The following is a 22,097-nucleotide window of genomic DNA, read 5'->3' as shown; positions in this document are numbered from 1 at the left end:
GGGATTTCAGGGCTATTATCCACATCATTATATGGTAAACAGAGTCAATTACAGGCATTTACATGTAAAACATTCCTTTACAAAGAGTTTACAGTGACTGTTGTAAGCCTGGAGTAAACTTGGGGGAGGAAGAAAAAAAGGGAAGAAGGAAACACTTTAGGCCTTTCTTTAACCAAGAGTAATTGTAAATGTTTTATGTGCTCTGAATTAATTTATTTGTGCTTTCTTTAAAGTGTAATTGCTACTAAATTTTTAGGAAAAAGATTAAGTTTCCATGAAACTTTTTAAAAATTTCCAACTATATAAAGCATGAAGAGAGAATAGAATAAAAAATGTTTTAAAAAAGCCCTGCATTTATAAATCCTTTTTTTTTTGTTTCCTTAGTCTAGCTATTCTTCAGCTATCACTAGAGTATAATTATTTCACTCTAATAATGATTGAATTATTTAATATCTTTTACTAAAATTTTGTTGGTAGCTTTTCTGAGATGAGAGTATTTGTATATTAGTGACAATAAAATACAAAAGCCATTCTAGATTGTCACAAGAGCATAAACAAAACCAGCTACAGAAGGGAGTCTTAAAATGTTCATTTCTACAGAACAGAGGACTTTAGTGCAAAGTTACAGTGAACTCATTTATTATTTCTGCAGTAAGTATTTGGGCTTCTGTAGTTAAAAAGAAAGATACAGGCCCAACATGGGGTCACTTCTGCTAGGCCAAGTCACCAAACCAGGGCCCAATACTTAAACCTGATTACAGTTCCAACCTCCCCAAGAAATTTTCTGGTCAACATCATTAGTAAGATCATCTGTCAGATGAACCTTCTCCAACTTCCCTAAACAAAGATGGGGTAATCTGCATTATAAAACCACCTACCCTTGCCCCTAACAGAAAGTGATCTTGACTGAAACAATCCCTTCCTTTTTGCTAATAACTTCCCTTACCTTCCTGTCTATAAAAACCTCTCATTTTGTACAATTCCTCAGATCATCTCTGCTTGCTAGGGGGAATGCTGCCCCACTCATGAACCACTTAATAAAGTCAATTAGATCTTCAAGTTTACTTGGATGAATTTTGTTTTTTAACAGTGTCATCCTAACTTTTTAAAAGAGAGATACATAGAACATAATATAATTTTATGAATATCACATTAGACATCTGTGGGGTTTATTTCTGGATTTCTTATTTCTTAATAATGTATCAAATAAACTTTAAAATATACTCTCATGCTTCTTAAGATTAGTGCCTTACTCATTTATTAATTAAGACATTGGGAAGAGAAAGAAAAAAGACAGAAAAAAAAACTCTCACTATAGCTGCAGCTCTGGGGGAATTGTGTTCCCAGCCCAGAACAAATAAACTAGTGAAACTGGTGAAGCCAAAAAATGTCTAGGGAAAGGATAAAGTGGGAGAAACCTGTATATTGCTCACAAGAGCCCTAGCTCAGTTTGTAGCTCTGGAAGCCACTCTCTTGTCTATTTTCCATCCCTGTGTGTGCTTGCTTCTTCCCCCTCCCCTTCCAGGAGGAACTCCATGGGCTGAGTCCCTGCAAAAGAGAGGAGGCAAGAACAGCTTCTCTCCACCCCTGGTCCCCAGAGGCTGCAGGAAGAAACACCTTAATATGGAAATGGACTAAGGCCAGGCGAGAGATTTTGAAAATATTGCAATTTTACCCCCAAACACACCCCTCCCAGAATCCATGCCTCACAATCTACTTGCTCTCCATCTTCTTCAATGGGCCCCATGTGAGAAAGCTGGAGCACTGTAACCAAACTACTAACATACAACAACAACAGAGCAATAAAGTCATGATAATTCTCAAGCCTAAGGATACAGCTAGGTGCAAAGGCCTACTCAGATTAAATCCATAGCACGTCCATTTCACTAGAGGCCAGCAGCTGAACTGGTAGGGAACTCTGTGCATGCTCAGCAAGCAGCAGCTGTAGCCACGAGGTGGGTCCAAGCAGCAAGGACTGTAGAAGAACACCAGCATAGGCAACTGCTGTCCATCTGGTAGGATGCACGCAGAGAGTGGTCCTGTGATGGGACAAGGCAGGAATGGGGTATATATAGCACTACTGGAAGCACAGGCACTGTACACAATCATAAGATACAACCTACCCCCTGAAGTGCTTTTACCTTCTAGATGTTTGGGCACACTACTCTGACTTTTGGGGACCACTCTGCTGTTACTCCAAGAACACACAGGAGGTCAGCTTCCAGGCCTTGTCCCCAAAGTGCCAGAAGGGCCAGCCATTGCTGGTCTGTGTTCAAAATGTCCAGTGCCAAGAAGTTTCCAGGTTGCTGTATGACTCAGTCACATAATGCATTCCTGCCAGGTAGAGGCAGGCCTCAATAATGGACTACAGCCCACACTGTCTTCTGCCTTGAACCAAGTCCATCATTCCCTGGGGATGCCAAGACAAATGGCCAACAAGTTGCTGCTAGAGGCCCCAGTCAAATTGACATCTAGTTTTTCCATTTGTAATAGTGCAGGTAACTGCACACATTACATCCCAACCCCAACTGATGCCCTTTACTTTTGCAAAGTCTGGGATAAACACTCTCCAGTAGCCTACAAGACCCAAAACCTCTTGCAATAATGCCATAGTTATCTGTAAGAGAATCAGAGGTGAGTATAAAATCATACACAACAGTAGACTTTCCTCTTCCCAAGGGAATTCAGGCTCACTCCACTCTAACAGCCCCACTCCTGTACACCAGTGGGGGCACCAGGATACCACTCAGAGTCACTACAAATCAAGGAGTATCCAGTTCCTGTGTCCACCAAAGCCAGGACACACTACACATTCACTGGGGACTGATCATTCATTCAACATGGGGCCTCTGTCACAAGATTCCCCAGCCAGCCCCTAAAGGCAGGTGCCTTAACCCTCCCCTCAGTCAAACAGTAATGCCCAGTAATCTGCTTGTGGGGGCAGGGGCCTAGGCGGAGTCTGAGTACTTTCCCCCAGGAAGTCCTACAGGCACACAGGCTAGACATGGGGGTTTGCCTCCAGCTTTTATGTCCTGGAACCACTGCTCTGGCTTTAATTGGTGCCAACAATTCTAACAATATTCTATTGGGCTGCCCATCAAGTTTTTCTTTTACTGCCCCCATCTTTAACAAATCAACCCACATCTGGGTCCTTGAGACCTTCACAGGGCCCTCTGCACCTCTCCTTTCAGTCGTAGTCCATACTTCCTTCCATGCTCTTATTGCTTCAACCTCCCAAGATCTGCTATAGTATGAGTAGCCTCACTTATAGGTTGCCTAATGTGTGGGGCAAGAATAGTCATTAAGGATCCAAAAAGGGATGGGGAGCTGTATGGAGCACCAGATTTCTCATTCCCATGGTAAACAACTCTTCATTAGGGCCCTAAGAGTCCATATTATAGATGATATATTTCACACCCAACTCCTGTAACAGCTCTGCATCCATTTTCCAACCAGCCAGGAAGTTTGGTAAATCACCATGATTAGGTCAAACTGCCCTGAAGGCTGCTATTAGCCAATCTAGAAGTGCCTGATTCCCTGGGGTGTGATGGGCACTTTGGAACTGCTGCCAGAGGAAGGTGCCAGAATCAGGAAATCCAGTTTGCCCATTTATGACCCAGAAAGAACAATGCTTTCCACTGCTAGTCCCAAAGATGCAAAAGCCATTAGGCAGAGGTTCCAATGGCTTCTGCCAAAACTGGACGCTCATGTCCACCAGCTCATCCTGGGCATAGGGGTGGAGCATGGAGTGCTCCACAATCTGGGGAGGGGGTGGCTACTTCCCCTGAGGAGCTCTCGGTTGTTGGGTTTTTATTTTCTTGTTTACAATAGGGTGGGCCTTTATTACGGGAGAGGCTGGGGCCTCCGTGGTGGCCTCAGCAGCAGATTGGCCCTTGGTCACACCCCCTCATCCTCTCCTGACACCTCCTCTACCATCTCCGGGACTGCAGGCAGTGCTCTTCCTCCCCCCCCCCATCGCCTCCTGCAGCTCAGATTCTCCTGCTGCCTCCTCTCTTGCTGCTAGCATGTCTTTCAGTGGCACAACCTCTGTTCTCAATAGCTGTCTCTCCTTCTTAAGGGCATCCCATAACTCATCGCTCAGCTCATCCAAGCAATGCCAAAGTGTGTCTCTCTCCCTGGAAACCCTTTCCAATACCTTGAGAAACAACCACCCCAGAATTCCTGATGCCCCCATGGCCACTCAGGCCCCCTAAGCAGTCCCCTACTTCACAGAGGGCTAATTCCACAGCTTCCAGTGTCTCCACCCTCCCCCAATTCTGGGAAGGGGCCCGCTCATCTAGGAGGCACTTTACCCTAGACCAAGTCCCCAATGGGGGCTCCCTGAGTGGAAGCTCCATGGATAGGGGGTTCCCAGGTGAAGCCGCACCATCCACAGGGGGTTTCCAGGTATCTTTTCCACCATCTCCAGGGACAGCTCGCCCAAATATTGAACCCATAAAAACAGATTTCGGATTCGCCAATCCTGCCAGCTATGCCTGGTGTAGTTCTGGGGGAAGCGTGTTCCCAACCTGGATTGAATAAACTAATGAAACTGGTGAAGCCGAAAAAAGTCTAGGGAAAGGGTAAAGTGGGAGCAACCTGTTTGTTGCTCACAAAAGGCCGGCTCCATTTGCCTCTCTCTGGCATCTGCTTTCTCCTCTCTCTGTTTCTCTCCCATCCAGGTGCATTTGCCTCTTCCCCCACCCCTTCTGGGAAGAACTCCATGGGCAGAGTCCTGGCGGCAACTGACAAGCACCACACCAATTACACAACAGAAGGGAGGAAAGAACAGCTTCTCTCCACCCCTGGTCCCCAGAGGCTGTAGGAAGAAACATCTATTAATATGGAAATGGACTAAGGCCAGGAAAGAGATTCTGGAAATATTGAAATTTTACCCCCTAATAGCTAAAAAAGAAAAATCCAAAATAAGTTTTCTAAGTAAATAAATAAATATCAAAATAGAATTATTTTGCAAACTAATATTTTGTTGCATGTATATCAACAAAAAGTTCCCTTTTTTAGTTTGGCCCTTGATACTTTATGTATATGCATTAATATATATGTCTTGGATCTAATAATAATAATATTTTCCCTCAGGACAATAGAATTAAAGAACAGAAAAAGGGCCTTAAGAATCTAGTCCAATACTCTTATTTTATAAATTAAAACAAAACTCAGACTTATACATTATTATATATTAATATATCACAGACCTATCTATAAATTATTACAGATAAATGCTTTTGCTCAGTTATATAAAGCTTCTTTAGTGCCATAAAACAAGACAACACACAGGGATGAGAATAACAATTGGAAATCTTAATGTACTATGCACAAGAAGACTTAGGACACATCTGTTGTCGCGGGAACCTTGATTCTACCCAGTGCCCTTTGTGATCCCCTTGTCAGGTAGCTGCAGCTGGGAAGGTCTCCCCCTGCATACTAGATGAAGCCTCAACCTGGATGGGGGGAGGTTTCTTGACTCTGAATGTGAAAAAATTCTTGAGCAGGTCAGACAAGGGTAGGTAAGGAAGGAATTCATTACAGTGAGAAGGGCAGAGAGTGGCTTCTGCTATTGGAATAGCAGGGAATGGCTGCTGCCTTGCAGGCAGCAGAAAGCAAGAGAGAACAGAGGGAGGAAAGGATAGCTCATTGAACTCCTGCTCAGCATAGGGCAAATCCCTTTATTATGTCACCATCCACAGTCAGTCCTCTAGATATTCTGTAAGATAAGCTTAACACAAAGAATTTCTTTATCCTGTTCTTCTCCAAGATAGTGGTTACCCTCAAGCCATGGGGACAAATAAGTTAGGACTACTTGTTCTGCCTTAAGATAGGTTGTTGGCTGATTACCAAAGAATATGTTAGGAATCTTACTTCCTAACTCCCTGGTTTTTCAAATGGAATGTTAGCCCCTGAGAGGGAGTCCCTCCTTTTCTTACTATATGGTTTATATTTTAGCATCTTTCATCATAGCCAGGAAAAGTTACATGATGCTTGTCCTATGTCCCTGCCCTACTTTACCCTGGTTTGGTTAAAATTAGAGCCCTGGGTTTCTTCCTGTTCAATCTGATGCTATTTGAATTTTAAAAATGCAACATTTTACATAAATACATGCTCATTGCTAAAGAAAGCTTTAATATCAAATAGTATATATTTATATCTCACTGTATTTCAGTCCTCATCTTATGCCCCAAAACTTCACATTCTTTTATTTTTAAATTTAGGGTTTTTTTCTCTTAGAATATAAAAGTCAGTGTCAGTACAAATTTCTAGAATTAAGAGACAAAAGTGTACTACTGAAGTTTTGAATATGCACTATTTAAGAATAAAAAGGGTTTGAAAATGCCACATTTCCCCATTTTGATCGCTATGATAGTATAACCTACCAATTTTAAAATATTTTCTTCAAAAGTATGAGAGAACACTTTCTTTAACTGGCTTAACTGTTCTTTTTATTTTACAAATTAGTGAGACAAACCATCTCCCTAAATACACATGAATTTTACCTTGATTAGTCTTGTAAATCATAAAAATTTTAATTATAAATATGGACACATATTTTCTAAAGGATAATTATTTCACTTGCTTATTCACTAAAAATCTTATTAAAGGTTACTACACACCAGGCAGTGCCTGGATACCTAAAGATTAGTTAGGCAATGCCCTCAAATTCCTTTAAATAGCACTCTCATTTGGTGGGAAAGGTGAAAAAAAAGACCTAAGTCTAGTGTGATAATGTGCAGTTAAAGGGTACAGAAAAAGGGAGAATTCAGCCTGCCTATGGTGTAGGCATAACTTGAAGGGAAAACTAAGGAAATAAAGATTTTAGAGAGGGTTTTTGAAGAAGGTAGAGACAAAGTTAAGTAATGAAAAGGCAATAATTATATCCTTCACAAAGCATCATTACCATTATTGTACAAAATAGTTCTATTTTTTTTTCAAAATTCTGCTCTTACATCTGAATACAAATTTTCCAGTTAACTAGTTAATGTGTGTATTTAAGGGTGTTGATTCCATCCCTCCTTCCATGAGTAGGAAATAAAACAGGAAAACTTCTCCTGATTTCCACTTTAGCTCCCCCTCTCTCTTCCTCTCTCTTATATAAACACACACATGTACACCAGCAAAAGGGGACCAAACTACTTTTTTTAAACACTTATTGTTTGAAAGTGGCAATCATAGCATGACAAGCAGTGGTTAGTTAAAAAGATCATATAAACAACCAAACAAATAATGTTGGTTCCCCAATAACTTTTTTTTTCTCCTTCTTTTCTTACCAACTTGTACCCTCTGTCATGTACAGATAGAATTCTAAGATTTTCTTCATGATGAAGACATTTAGCAGAAAATGTAACATTGAATTGTGAATTGAATATTCTACACAGATTCAGTAAAGATTTTATCTCTAATTTAAAAATATACATGGTTTCTTACAAATAATTTTTATAAAATAGTAAGCAATAAATCAAAATATGTGCAATTTTACAGGACAAGAAATTATTTTTGACCTTAAAAAATCATCTTGGATGACAAATTGTTGTTCTCACTGTTTCTTTGCCACACATAACATATCAGGTTGTTTTGTTTTGTTTTGTTTTGTTTTCTTTGCTGGCGATGGTGGCAGGATGCTCAGAGTAAAGTCTTAGAATACAAATAAGGTGTTAAAGCACAGGTACTTCACAGCCCCATATTGGTACTACTTGATATTAAAAAGCAACATTATGTTTCAAAACATAAATAATAATTTTTATTTCATTAATTAATAACCAAATATTAATTATGTTTTAATAATTTCCATTATGTATGTTTATGTTTATTTAATTTGCACAATAATAATAGCCTAATTCAGGACTGCTGCAGGCTTTTCCTTCTCTTTGAACCATTTACATTTTACATCCTTGCACCATTTCATCTCCCACTAATAAACCACTGCCATTTCCAGATAATGTCTTTGATACCTTTGGTTTCATGTATTGTCTTTACTCAGGACTGATTTTAAGCAAGTAAAAACCAACAATTGATAATGCAAGTTTAGAAGTCTTCTTAAGGTATGTGTTTGTGACAAAGCATAAAAGACTTCACCTCCTTAATAAATATTGTCCTGGGGATCTTAGAAAAGATAAAAAGATAAGAGAGACTTGAGAACTGCTGTTTCTTACCATTCTTAGAGGAAAGGATATATATATATATATACCTATATACATGGTGCCTCTTAGCAGAGCAAGGGTCAGCAATGTTATACACAAAGTAGTTTTGATAAGACTTGTGATTTTGGAGACAATGCCCATTGTCATTCCCTCTTCATATGTTAAACCCCAAGCTTTTGTTGGCATTGCTAAATATCCATATATAATTTTACTCAAAATTACAAATATTGTCAGTTCAATGGGACCATGCCAGTTAAAGTCAACCACACCATTCCCTTTCTGCATCACAGGATAGAGACCACTACGCTTTGTATACTTACCACTTTGCAGATTGTGAAGGGTGATTATGTGTGTGATTTCATTTAACCTAAAATACATTTAAGATATATATATTATACCCATCTGAGAGCTACAGAAACCCAGGTAAAGGCTGCAGGTCAGGTTTTGCTTACATTCTCAGTAAATACAGCAGATAGTATTCAAAACCAGAGCACATCAATGCAAAAATCTGTGCTCTCTGACCTGCATCTTGCTTTCTACTCTTTTCCTGTCTTTTTTCATCCCCCAATACAACTCCCCTTTTGTTCTTGTCTTTTTTTAAAATTGTTGTTATCTGTTGCCAACAGCCGTACACTGTTCAGATGGATATACTGACTCCTGCCCCAGAAAGCCAAATGTGAGTCTTCCAGCCATAGCCTCCCCCAAAGTGTCCAGCAGGCTGAATCTACCTTTTACTTACTGTCATCTTCTTTTTCTTTTTTCTGAGATTGCCATGTTATTGCTGCTCAGAAACACTTTTGTTGGGGAAACACTTCTCACTGGAAAGACAAACACACTCAGTGCTACAACCCAAGTTGCAGTTTGAGAAATGGGCCCCAACAATGCTTAGGATTCTTTTTGAACTGACTAACTCAGACCCCAGGGTGTTGTGATTTTTTTCTTTTCCTCCAAAAAAAGGGGGAAAAATCAACTTAATAGGTACCTACGGAACAATTCCATGTGATTAATTTATTTTCTTTTGGGCTATTTTAACTTTTACAAAAAACAGACTTATTTTTTTCTATTACAAAAAAAAATCCTAGTTTAGTGGACAGACTTTATCACTTGATTTGAAATGGTGACTTCTTTTGAAAGTCTTCTTATGTGTCTGCCAGGTATTTTGCATTTTCATGAAAATATACTGTCTTAAGATTCGGTGAATCAGGGGGCAGTCAGGTTTAGAAAATGTTTTACTGTGTTGTTAAGGCTTATTACACCATGTCAAGCGTGACAGGGCATTTTTTTCTTTAACACATCCTGGTCCATTTAAGGCTGAGATTCAGAAAAAGTGCTTGGCACAACAATTTAGCAGGAAAGAAAGCTATTTTAAAAGTCTTTTGGGAACATGTTTGTGAAACAGGAAAAAACATACAATTGAGTTGATAATAGCACTCCATAAAGGTTACACTCCCTGAAGTGGGTTTGCCATCTTTACTCACGGGGAACGTGTTGTTCTTAAGCAGCAATTCTCACTTAAGCACTGCTTAATTCAGCAAGGAGCTTCCTCCTGTGCAACTTCTTTTGCACTGGAAAATCTATTTTTAAATTACAACCCAGACTTAGTCACAGGAGTAAATAATTAAAAATAAGCCGTGTTTGGGTATGTGCAAAATCGCAGCAGTTTGTAGAGTGTACAGTGGGATGGTGTGCCAAGTAAGTGTCTCAGGTCACAGATCCAGGTTTCCACTCACTAATTCCCCAAAGAACCTCACAGGCCCACACCTTAATTTTCACACTCACAAGCCTTGCTCGTTTTTGTACCCATGCCTTTATGTTCCTAGTTCCTTGTCCCTGGAAAGCTCTACCTCTGTCCTCTATCAACATACATTCTTTCTTACTTTGAATTCCTTTAACACTAATATTTTTAAATGTGCTGTAATTCTATTCACATGCACATCTCGTAGAATATACTGTCCACTCCCTTCCTCTTATGACAGTCTTTTTGGACAAAATGTCAGTTTTCTATTATATGCTGATGGGTGTGAACTTTCTATTTCCAGGTCTTTCCTTACGGATTTCCAGAAGATCTATCTTGACAAACATTCCCAGGCACTTTCTTCTTCAAAACGTCTGATTTGTAGTCATATTTTCCCACCACCCACTTTCCTATGTTGTATCCCCTATATTAGTGATTGGAACCTGTCCAGATACTCATTAGAATTTGGGAAATCTGTTCAGGTTCTTAAACTCACTAAGTTCTTATATCCTCATTGATTAAACCTTTTTAATATGTCTGACTTTAAAATATTCCTCTCTATCTTCACTATTGTTTTCAGTTCCAGCCTTCATGATTTTCTTGCCTCGATCAGAAATCACTGCAGTACTTTAATCTGTCTCTCTACAACTGCCCTTGTCACCATCTTGGAAATAATCCTCTAACTTTCTAAAAGGAAAATCTTATCATAGTTTACCTCTTAATTCCTGTACAGTTATTATTATTATTTACTTTTTGCAGCTGTGTTAGCAAATGCTTGGTATGCATGCCATTTCTTCTCAGGATGGTGCCCATGGCAGGTGGCACTGAGGCATCAGTGACTCCCACTGAGGCTAGACTCAACCTCACTTCTCAGCACAGCAGTCATGCCTGCCACCACTGTAAAATCAGAGTAGGCTTTCTACATGAAAATCACCAGCCCAGAGCATTAAATCAAAACTCCTTAATATGACAGAAGATACCATCTTTACAATTTACATCCTTGTCTCACTGCAAACTCTTATGTCTTATGAACATGCATCTTTTAAACCCCTCATGCTTCCAAATAATAGATTTTTGAAACTCCACTTAAATGTCATATTCTCAATGTTTTTCTCCATATGCATACACACACATACACTCATAATACACCTCACCCAGGTAACATGCATCATTGCTATCTGATCAAACACCAAAAATATTTATTGACTACCTATAATACTTTATTATCCATATCTGCACATGTCTTCCTTCCAAAACACTACAAGGTTCTGACTATTTCTCTAAGAGTAAAAATGGTAGCTTTTCTGGATTCCCAGTACTTAACATAGCTTTAGAATACATTGGGTTCTAAATAAAGATTTGAGTGAATGAGTAAATAAATGAAAATATTTAAATTACTAAAATGGAATTATGTCTAGTGGTTGTAAGAAATAGCCTGTAAAGGAACAAATTTCAGTGTTATCGACATTCTGTTTGCTTCTTTATAAAAATAATGGAAAAAACAGTTAATTGTAAATAAAGTGTGCATTTACCAGAGACACACAGATTGATTTTTCTCTTTCCTTTTTCCCTCCCTCCCTCTTCCTTCTTTCCTTCCCTCTTCCCTACCTCCCTCCGTCCTTCCTTCTTTTCTTCCTTCCTTCCATCCACCCTTCCTTCTATCCACCCTTTCATTACTTTTCTTTTACCTAATAGTAACTTCATAGAAGGGAAATAGTCAGGATAAAGATTTTAACCTAGTTTAATTTCTAAGAATGAACTAAAGTTCAATAATTTCTCTTTCTTGCTTTCTTAATATCCCTGTATATTGTTCATTTTTTATAACAATTAAAATATGTCACAAATGAAATAAAAATATCTACTTTTTTGGTATATAAATTGTCAGTTTTCCACTCATCTAAGAAAATGAAGTAAGACTGTAGAAATGTAACAAAAGAAATAACTGACAAGAGAAAAGAGATGAACAATTATAGATCTTATTTAAACCTAAGGGAAATTTTCTAAGTTTATCACTATATCTTTTGCCTCAATTATATATAATGGTTATTTTTTATTAACTAAAATTTCTCAAAGGAAGTAGGATATTTTTGTGTATGAGTTGTAAAATAGGCTTTGAAAGCAAGTTTCAAAGAAAATATACTTACAAATCAAAACAGTTCTAAACATGTAAAATAGAGTTAATATTTGGATTGATGTTGAACATGAGATGATGCCTCAAATTGACAGAACAATTCAAGAGTTTACACCCATAGGATGCTCTGTGAACAAGGCAGGTTGTTTGGTGAGTGTGTTTTGTTTTATAATGTGTATATTATTTATATATTGACAAATGATAGTAAACATATGAAAAAATGTTCAATGTCATTAGTCATAGGGAAATGCAATTTAAAACCATGATAAGATACCACTTCTTAGAAAGGAAAACTAGATGTTCTGCTCAGCATAAATCTTGCCTTAGATATACACACCATTTTTTTATATTTACTTTTTAAAAACAGCTTCATTAAGATATGAATAACTTGCCAAATAGTCCATCAGCCTAAAGTGTATAATTCAATGGTTTTAGTATATTCACAGGGTTGTGCAATTATCACCATGGTCTAATGTTAGAATATTTTTGTCACCCTAAAAAGGATCCTTGTACCCATTAGCAATCGTTCCCCATCACTACTCTCTCCCAGACAGAAGTAACCAGTAACATGACTCGGTCTCAACAGATATGTCTGTATGGACATTTCATATAAATGGAATCATGCAATATGTATCTTTTGTGATTTGTTTCTTTTATTTAGTATAATGTTAATAAGGTTTATCCATGCTGTAGCATTTATTAGTACATCTTTCTTTTTTTTGCCAAATAATATTCTGTTGTATGGATATACCACTTTGGTTTATCCATTCATCAACTGATGGACATTGAAGTTGTTTACACTTTTTGGTTACTAAAAATAATGCTGTTATGAACATTCATGTACAAGTGTTTTTTGGACATATGTTTTCATTTCTCTCATGTATATACCTAAGAGTGGAATCATTGTGCCATGTGGTAATTTTATGTTTAATGTTTTAAAGAACTGATAAACTGTTTTCCAAAGTGGCTGCATCATTTTACATTCATTCCCACCCTCTATATATAAGGGTTTGAATTTCTCTTTATCTTTCCAGTTCTTGTTAATGTCTATCTTTTTTACTATAGCTATCTTAGTGTGAATGAGGTGGTATCTTATCATGGTTTTGAATTACATTTCCCTATGACTAATGACATTGAACATTTTTTAATATGCTTACTATCATTTGTGTATTTTTTGTAAAGAAATGTTTATTCAGATCCTTTGCCCATTTTTTAAATTGGATTATTTGTCTTTTTACTATTGAGTAGTAAAAAAAATATTTTCAAATCTTTTCTCCCATTCTGTGACTTGTCTCTTCATTTTTCTTATGGTATCATTTATAGCACAAAAGTTTTGATTTTTATGTAGTCCAATTTGCCTACTTTTTTTGTCACTTGTGCTTTTGGTATCATATCTAAAATAATATTGCCTAACTCAAGGTCATGGAAATTTATTCATATGTTTTCATGTAAGAGTTGTATTTATTTTTTGACTGGCTATAAATATCTCATGACAGGCACATATTAGCTATGGATTATCCAAGGGCATATACTGTTAAGTCTATTTCAGATTTAGAAAAAACAATCACTTCGTAGATATATTTGGGGAAAAAATGTTAGCTTGTGAATTCTGATTGGCTGGGCTTGTAATATGCTTTGGGAATGAAAAATGATGCCCTGTTTTGGTGAAAAACAAAATAATCTGTAGATATTTAGATTACAAGATGGAAAAGAGTTTGAAGTCACCTTATTTAAAAGGTTAGGAAACGCCTGGCAAAGTGACTAATCTAAGACTATTCAGGCCCTGTAAATTAGGCAAAATGAAAAATGGACCCATTTTAGTAATCTTTCCACTACACCAGCATTTCTCAAAATATTAGAAATGTGTTGGCTGCAGGAGATCAAACTCCAAATCAGTTCTATTTAGGCATAAAAGGTAACTTACTGGTTACATTGATGAGGAAGTCCATTACTGTAGCTGATTTCAGATGTCACCAGATTCAAGGGCTTTAATAATGTCATACAATTCTCTACCAATTCCCCAGTCTCAGTTGATTGCCTCTGCTTGGCAATGGCTTTAAGGTTTTTTAATAGGTTTTAAGGTTTTTTTTAATAGGCTTTCTTCATACAGTAGGAAGGATGTGTGAGGATAGCCTCATAATCATACCATCCTTGCTTTGCAACCCCATGAAAGAGAACATCTTCCCTGATAACACTAATAGAAATGTCACAGAGAGTATTCTGTTGGTGCAGCTGGACCACATTTCCATGCCAATCAAAATCAGAGGATTGTGCTAGGCTGGCCAGATTTCTGTCACTTCTTGTTTCAGTGACCAGCAAGGTAGCCTCATTTAAACCAGAGGGCTATTGGAAAGAAATAGGGAAAGAAAAGAAGGCGTGCTGGACTGATAGTTATCAACACAGTTCCAGTGTTTCCCAAATGCTGACATATTCTAGAAGGCTCTGTATAAATTTTTTTCTGGGAAAGATTTAAAACTCCAAATAACAAAAATAACATAGTTTTGATGACAGACTACTATGTTAACTTAAAATTCCAGCAGAATAATATATTTTCTGATTTTGTTGTCTGTGGAAGAAAACATGTTTTCACATAAAACTTGACTCCTGACTTTGTGGATGGAAAATACATATAAAACTCTTAGTGCAAATAGCTGGAAAGATGTGCTTTGTTCTATGCTCTTTGAGCAAGCAATTCTTTCCATATTAGATCTCCTGGAGGTAGACCTTTCCATGAAGTACAAAGCATTTTTTTCAGGCTCCCTCCTATCTTTTACTAATTGGGCTGAAATTTGGCCACTTGCCTTTTTCAAATAAAAAGAGGGTGACCAAGATCACCGGAAAATAGCTAATTATGCCCACAATGGGAAAATTATTCCCGTGAGTAAGTACTTTGGAGTGTAAAATGCAGACCCAAATCTAATCACAATATTATCTCTCTTTAACTGTTATTCAACTGTTCAACCTGGAATGTTCATTAGATAAGCAAGTAAGCATAGAGTCAATATTTTTTTTGTTCCAATTCAATATTAGTAAAGACTATTATAGACGACCTAAAATTAAAGTCAAATTTGGAAGGTTTTATATCATTTTTAATTGGATAAGCATGTTACAGTCTTTCAGATGTAATTATTTGATTACAATGTGCACAAATAATTCACTAGAGTTTTAGTTTTTATAAGCTAAATTTTCCAAATTTCAGTTATATTAACTAGATGGACATCATATTTGAGAATACATTTGCAATCATTCACTTTATTTGATATTTACATAACTGATTTAAATGATAGAATAAAAAATATTATTTCTGCATACGATAAAATAATTCAAAATGCATATGGTCACCACCTTGAAATACAGGGTTGTTTTCATCTCTAATGCTATTGAAACTGTGGCAAATAACTCAAAACAAGTATAAGCTCACTTATGTTTCAACAAAATTTTAATGTGATATAATGATAATAGGAATAGCTAACATTTACTAAATTCTAAAATACTTATGTACATTATCTCATTTTATTTTCAGAATAGCCTTCTAGTATAGGAACTACTTTGAAAAGGACAAAACTATTACAGAAGTTGTTGAACTTGCAAGTGTTGAGAATGAGGTGGGTAGAAGTTTGACTCGTACTTGTAACCAGTACAAATACTGCCTCTACTTGTAACTGGTATTATACATCGTCCCTCTAGACAATAATCATTAAATATCAGTTGGGTGTTACTTTATTTATTTCAATATCTCCCTGGAAAAAGACAAACTATCCTTAGTCAATGGAATAATATTGACAATATATGTTTTCTTAGCATGTGAAACATAATAGTTACAATTAAACTCAGGTGTCTCTGCAAAAACAAAATACTTCCTGGAGATTTTTAAGACAGCTTTTATTGACTTTTTAAATTGACTATTAGATGGGTTTTATACTAGGTTATTCATAGGATTGTGGTGAATTAAATGTGAAAATCTTTTTTACTATTTCACTGACTACCTTGTAGAGTTTATGCATTATTGAATCATTTCTTAACATATTCTGTAATTTTTGACACTCTATAATTTAAAAATTTTTGCCTGGATCATTTTCTGTTAAATGCAAAATAGATAAAAACCCAAAGTAGACAAAATTCAAAAAATCCAGTCCTAGGAGCATTAAGACTATTCCAGTGACGATGGTAAAGAGTTTAGTTTGGCCTCAATGAACTGATCAGATTCCATTCTGAGGAGTCTGGCAAGGGTCTTATGAAAGCATATGTTTGCTTTTTCTAATTTTGATTTTTTTGCAGTGGAGAAGAGAGAACTAGACTTTCCCCAAAAGGCCTCTCAAAAGTAAGAATAACTCTAAAAAGAGACAGTCTATGAGGAGGTGGAATCAAGATGTGATTTTTTTTGGCCTTGAAATCTTTCCCCTACTTCCCATGTAACAAAAGAAAAATCATCTAGCCAAATGGTCCACTTTCTTTGTTTTAGATTCAAACTCAAACTCCTTTGGGCAATTGGTGGAAAGAGACCTAGAGAACATCTTTGTGGGCCAAAAAAAAAAAACTGTCAGGATTGACTTGGTTTCATGGATATTCTGGATTTTGGTTACATTGAACAAAGCTGTCCCTATATACTAACTGTTTTATATATATATGCACACACACACACACACATGTGTATATATTCACACACACACACACACATATATATATCAATTTTTAACCCCTCCCAAAGGCTGACATTTATTTTATCCTACTCCATTTTATAAATGAGTCACCTGGAAGATATGTAACTTGCTCAAGCTCATTGAATGACACAGTAGGACTAACTTCCTGTCTTAAATACAGGTGAAATTATCTTTCACAGCCTCATGAATGAATCCTATGGACAGTATTTAAAAGTAATGAAGTAACACTCTAAAATAAGCATAAGATTATTGCTCTCCAACTTGATTTATATATTTTCATTAAGGGCAGAAATCTTAACTTACATTCACTTACACTTCCCTACACAACTAAGTGAAAGCAGGTGCTCAATAATTGGGGTAACAGGACTAATTGAATTTCTACAAGTATTTCTTAATTTAAAATGCATTTCAAAGTACTGGAAAGAGAGACAATACATGTGGTTTTTATTTTGGTACCTTACTAGAATGACCAGTCTGAGTTGTTAAGCTGTTTACTAATGTAAGTTTTAAAAAAAATCAAGTATCACATTAATAAGAAAAGGATTTAAAGAAGAAATTGTGTGGGAAGAAAATATAAATGTGTTTGATGGGTAAAAATGAAATGAAATGTGAAATTGGATGGTTAAGGGAAGTAACTGAATAAGTGAAATAGAAATATACAGAATACTCTCTGTACCTTTTAAACCTTAATTTTCCAAGCAAGTGACTCAATTCTGAGTTAGGATGGTAAGGAGAAAAAGGTCCTGGATTTAGGGTCAGATAATCTGAGTTCTTAACTTGGGGTCAGCCCTAAGCATCTAAAATATGTGAAGTATTATAATATATATAATAAAATATGCTGACCTTGTCCAAATCACTAAAATATATATGGGGACTTCTCTGGTTTATTCAGTTGATATTATCATTGCACAACTAATTCAAATGAGAGTAATAAAGATAATAGCAATGGCTAATGCCTATTGGGTGTTTATTATGAGACAAGTTCTTTATACCCATCATGTAACTGAACACTTAAAACAACCTGACAAGATGAGTCATGATAAAAATTCTAGGCAACATTGATTGAGACTCTAGTTGCACATCCATTTTCAGGTCAGGAAAAAGGCATAGTGGTATAAACGTTGTCAGAACTGGAATTTGAAGTTATGTCTCTCAGACCCCTGCACATTTCTAACAAGTATTCAATAGAAAACAGGGAACTAAAGATCAAGTTCAGTACTCATTTCCTAGTTTGGTAAACCAAGCAGAAAAGAGTTCATTTTCTTAAAATCACAGCAATTTAGGAGCAGCTGGAAAGAATTCTTCTAGCAAATGAGATTGCCTCACTCTATAATAAGTGTATTCTAAGGTTAGGGGGTATGACTAGCCAGTTGGGAAGCAGAAAGTTACCACTTAGGTTTGACGAGAAAATGTAATTTTGATCAGGTGAGGATTTGTAGTTAGTTTTCTATAATGGCTATATGAAATTGCCGCAAATTTAATAACTTAAAACAGCACACATCTATTATCCCACAGTTGTATAAGCCATAGGTCCCATGGGCTGGCTAGTGTCTCTATTTCAAGTCTCATAATGACAGAATCAAGGTGTTAGTAGTACTGTTTTCTTTTGGAGGTTCTGGGAGAGAATCTACTTCCAGACTCATTCAGGTTGATGGCAGAATTCAATTTCTTGAGGCTGTATAGCTGAAGTCCCCATTTCCTTGCTGGCTGTGAGTTTGAGGGCCACTTTTATCTCCTGGAGGCCTCTTTCTGGTCCTTGCATGTGGGCTCCTGCACAGCAGAGCCAGGCACAGTGCACCAGCACCTTATAAAGGTTGCCATCTCTCTCCTGCTTCCTTTGCTTCTGGTGCATTTTTCTGGCTCTTCAACCTTCAGCTTCCACTTCGGAGAGCTCAGATTGTCAGTTTAGATCATCCAGGATTACGCACGCTAAACCAGAATAATCTTTCCATTTTAAGGTCCATAACCTTAAAATCACAGATGCTAGGGACTAGGACATGGAAATATTTGGGATCTCATTATCCTGCACATCATAGGATTCTTCTGTTTATAGCTGATTATAGCTGATTTTGTGTATACCTAATTTTTCTGTCTATACTGGTTCTCAACTCTAGCTTTGTATTAGAATCACCCGGGAACTTGACGAAATGCTTATACTGGGCCCCTTTGAAATGAACTGAATCTGAATTTCTTGGAGAAGAATCCAAGGAATGATCCTTTTTTAAAAGAACCAGAAAATTATAATATGCTTGATAGGGTTAAGAATACCCCCAAACACCAGGTTTCTCCAACTTGATTAAATTCATTTTGCAAGTAATCCATTATAAACACACTTGCTGTATACCCTCTTTATGCCCCCATTCTGCTAAGGTTTGGAGTCACAGAGATGGCAGGATGCATGTCCTATTCTTACTGTGTTTCACAGCCAGTGGCACAAACAGACAAAAAAAGGAATAATTACATTACCTGATATGTCTTAAAATACATGTTTGAATAACTTGCTCAGGGAGTTCTGAGACATTAATTGTGCTTGGGAACATTGCAGAATATTTTGCTTGATTTATACTTAAAATAGTTCTTTCTAAGAGTGTCTGACTAGTACCTAGAGCCAGAGTAATATAAGTGTGTCCAGGTTTCGGCATGGCCCAATGAAGATACTATACGTATATTGTGCTTCCCAAAATTTAACAGGCCAAGAATTTCCTTGGATGTTTACAAAAATGCAGATTCCCAGGTTCCTCTCTCAAAGACTCTGATACAGGGAGTCTGTGGTAGTGCTTAGACATTTTAATACATTCAATAAATTCTGGTGGTGATTTTGAAACTGGTGATGCATGAACCCACACTTTAAAGAACATGAGTTTATGCTACATCAGTGACTTGGTAGTTGTTCATTCAGCAGTCTAAAAAATAATGCAAGTCCCAGGCAATATTATCAAAAAGGCTCATAGTTTGAGTTTCTTACATCAGTCACAGATCTTTCAGTAAAAGTCTCTTTATATTTAAATTTTGTTACTGCTTTGTATATTGAAAGTGTTAGAAACATTCCAGACATGGATGAAGTGGGGAATTAAAACCTTGTACTGACATCTCTTTTTCAAAAACTCTGTTGGAAGGAAAGACACTATTTTGCAAGAATAATTCTAACACAGAGACAGGTTTTGCCAAAAAATAAGCATTGAGGAGAAAATAAAAGGTAACTAAGATTTGGTACTTTGACATTTTTCAGTGGCACAATCTATTCCACATAGTATAGAATGACAGAAAAAAGCTTCCATTTGTCATACAGGTGTTGAATTTGGCATTAGAGGAGAGCACTTAATTCTTATTTCAACTCAGGAGAAATGTAGGTAGGTTAATATGCCATAAAGGAAGGCGTGTACTTAGACAGGAAACAGCTTCACTTTGTTCACACAAATGGTCAGAATACTTAATGGAAAATTAGATATGTGTGGGAAATGCTTCTGTTAGCCAACTTTATAGCGACTAGATAAATAAATGAAGAGAATATGGTTTAGAGCCTGTAGAAATCAAGATATCTTGAAAACAGGATTAGAAGGTGAAAGTTGTTTGTTTTTTAAAATCTTGAAGTTAGCATTAACTTTTAATATTAGGGTTAGGTGACTCAACAAAGAATGAGAATTATAGTAAAGAAAAAGAAATTAATGGAAAGTGTGTATAAGAATAATAAAATTTTAGAAAAGAAGAAGCAGGTTTGTAAGGCACTGGTATGTATTTATAGGATTTATAGTTTTGTGTTCTGATAAGTTAGTATTGATTAAGTCTGATCTTAATTATTTACATAGAACATAACACGTTTTATTCTGAAGTAATGTAAGAAGATTGGTTAAAAATTTGGTCTTGGAAATGAAAAATGTCTTGTGATGTGGATCTATGGTAATTTTGAGAAATGAAACCAGAATGATGTTACTTAAAGCCCTGAATAACTACTAGGAAGCTATATTTCAAAAGTTATTTGAAGTTTTAAGACATTCTTCATTTCTCAAAGTTCTTTCTTTGATGAAATAATCATTTTTATTTTATATTGGTGATTCATTAGGGAAGAAGCTTGGAGACTTTTTAGAAATAAGGTATTTTTTATTCCAAGTGTATCAGCAAAGGAATTTTATTTCTAGTAGTAGAACAAATCTTCCACTTTAATTTTGAGAAGTGAAAATGAAATAGTACTGATAGGGTCCATGAAGCCAGTAGTTAGAAAGAGAAAATGCCAGTAACTACTAATAGTACTCTTGCAATTACAAATTCACATAAGAGTTTAGAGTTTTCTCAGTTTTAGAGAAGTTCTTTTCCTACTAAACAAACATAACAACACTTAGAAAAAAATCCAATGGCAGATTTAGTCATTTAACTTGACTTTAATTATGTCCTTGATTTCTCCTCAAAATTAAATGTAAACCACTCTATTTTACAAGGCAACAAGCAACTCAGTTGTCAGTAAATAATTTAACAGAATCTAAAAAGATTTACAATGATTTGCTCAACAGCTTTGGTCAGTTAATATCAAATGCATTCTAGCAAAGATCAATTTGAAATAAGCGAAGTATAGAAGAGAGAACCACTTGCTGAATTAATACATTAGAGGCAGTATGCAAAGAACCAATGAGCTAAACCAGAGGAATAGAATTAGACATAATTCTCCTCACAGCAATCTTTCCATTACATCTACCAATATGAGACTTAGTCTAAACTGACCTTCAGATGTACATGCAATGACATTATCTACATGCCCAGTCATAACCCCTCCATTACTGACCTACAGACCCTTGATAAAAGGGGTGATTCCTTCATAATTGCTATTAACCACATGCATCTGCTGGCAGGAAAATTTGATAGGTTCTTTGGAGAGTAGATGTCTCAAGTGAATTGGTCACCACATAAAATGGGCATTGTCAGGTCTCAAGGAGAGTGCAGCTGTCCACCATGTGTTTGAAAGACTGCCATGCCATCTTGCTGCTGCATCCTTGATAAAAACCAGGGCCACAGAACTGCCCCCTTGTTTAGGAGCTACAGGTTTACACAGTGCAAAATACAAACTTGCTCCTAGTAACACATTTTCCAGATTACCAGGGATTAGGTTGAAGAAGGAAAGCTATAAAAAGTGGAATTATTTCCACTGATAAATATTTTGTGAGTTGAACAGAATACTCTTAAATTATTGGTGCCAGGATGACCTTAGTGAACACTAAGATATATTTCACTAGAATACTTTGTGGAACTCTGATTTTGAAGCCTATTAGATAAGCAACAAAAATAACTGCCAGTGTTGGATGAAATGTTTTTCAAATAGTTGGGTTTGGGAAAACTCCAAACATGTTTTTTGAAGCACTTTCCCCTTCAATTTTTGAAGCCATGTATATATTAAAGCTAATTTGATCCTGACTCATATTAAATCACCAAAG

General features: G+C 36.4%; 1 protein-coding gene across 7 annotated transcripts in view; it reads left to right on the top strand.

The window, feature by feature from the left end:
* CALCRL (calcitonin receptor like receptor) overlaps positions 1-22,097 on the top strand; it is a 107,825-nt gene that overhangs the window by 34,865 nt on the left and 50,863 nt on the right. For 3 of the 7 annotated variants that reach the window (XM_057503804.1, XM_057503802.1, XM_036924881.2), the window contains one exon: positions 15,540-15,621. The exons of the other annotated variants lie outside the window; for them this stretch is intronic. The gene's annotated coding sequence lies outside the window, so the exon portion shown is untranslated. The remainder of the gene's footprint in view (positions 1-15,539; positions 15,622-22,097) is intronic. 7 annotated transcript variants of the gene reach the window in all.

Source organism: Manis pentadactyla, chromosome 6 (assembly GCF_030020395.1).
Source record: "Manis pentadactyla isolate mManPen7 chromosome 6, mManPen7.hap1, whole genome shotgun sequence".
NCBI lineage: Eukaryota > Metazoa > Chordata > Mammalia > Pholidota > Manidae > Manis > Manis pentadactyla.
The sequence above is the reverse complement of the archived record's forward strand: the minus strand, read 5'-3'. Positions and strand labels throughout refer to the sequence as shown.